Source organism: Acyrthosiphon pisum, chromosome X, assembly GCF_005508785.2.
Source record: "Acyrthosiphon pisum isolate AL4f chromosome X, pea_aphid_22Mar2018_4r6ur, whole genome shotgun sequence".
In the NCBI taxonomy this organism is placed as follows: Eukaryota; Metazoa; Arthropoda; class Insecta; order Hemiptera; family Aphididae; genus Acyrthosiphon; species Acyrthosiphon pisum.
In genome coordinates, this window is record NC_042493.1 from 109,283,986 (window position 1) to 109,285,320 (window position 1,335).

Consider the following 1,335-nt stretch of genomic DNA (forward strand, 5'->3'; position numbering starts at 1 on the left):
GAAAAATTAACCCATTTTTTTGACTACTAGTCACGTACCACAGAATCCCAAACCAAAAAAAAGGAAACATCCATAGTAAAATTTAATACATTCACCGCTGCGCTTAGATTCTAATATACAATGTACTTACCATTCTCGATAAACCGTGATGACAGACACAAAAATAAAAAAATTTAAATAAAAAAAACACACATCATTGTAAAATCAATACATTCATCGTTCGAATCAGAATCTAAAATGGAAAACTGAAAATATGTTATACTGATAATTATATAATATAATATTATATAATAATATAAATTTCGTTAGGGCATCAAGCAAACCATTCATTTATGATTCAATTTTTTTGACTTTTGGTTTTATAATATAATTATGGAGTTTGATATTAGTTTATATTAGATTAGGTCAAACAGCCGCTATTTTAAATCAAAAAAGTTTATCTAATATTTTAATATCGTTTTCCATGCCATACTTATTTTTTTTTAATATGTTTTGAATTCTTTCGCCTATTTAAAAATGAAGATAACAAGAATAAGTGATAAGCAGCAAAATATAGATTGTTAATGCAGTATACCTATTATGGTTTAAGGAACAAAAACAATTTTTCATTGTTGTCTATTAACAAATCAATCTTTGGTATGATTATAATTTATATAATAAATAATATTAAAATATTTTACTGTATATAAGTATAATAAAAGTATAATTATGTTTTTATATCAGTGTTGTACCAAGGAAGGCTATGTCAAATTCTGCCCACACAAGTTGTGTACGTGAAGGCAAATTATAATTTCAAGTCAGCATTCTTAAATTATACTTACTCTAAGAACCTAGCTAAAATATATATTTTGTGTTTTCGTGTGTCGAACATATCTTCAAACACGAGTAAAATAAATTACAAGAACAAATATTATCATATTGCTCATGGCCGATAAGTGCACAGTTTTCGTGATTTTCAATGTACGACGTTGAGCGTTTCCACGTCAAAGTATTATATTGCTATAAAAGGTACTAAATACTACAAAATCTTGTAAAATTATATTTTGTATATTTTGTATTTAAATGTCAATAGATACAATAGGACCTGCCTTGACTTTAAAATATTTAAATTTAAGTGTCATTACTCATTATTATATTATAATAATATTTTTAAGAAATATGTCAATAAGTACATCAATTGAGAACAAATACTCATAAAAAACTATTATTATTATTTCACTGTATCACCTATATTATTTTTTCTTTGTTTTTTAAACTTGACCATAGATATTATATCCGTTTAAGGCACTATTCGTATTATAATTTTGTGTGATTGAATTTTGCTTACATATTAAT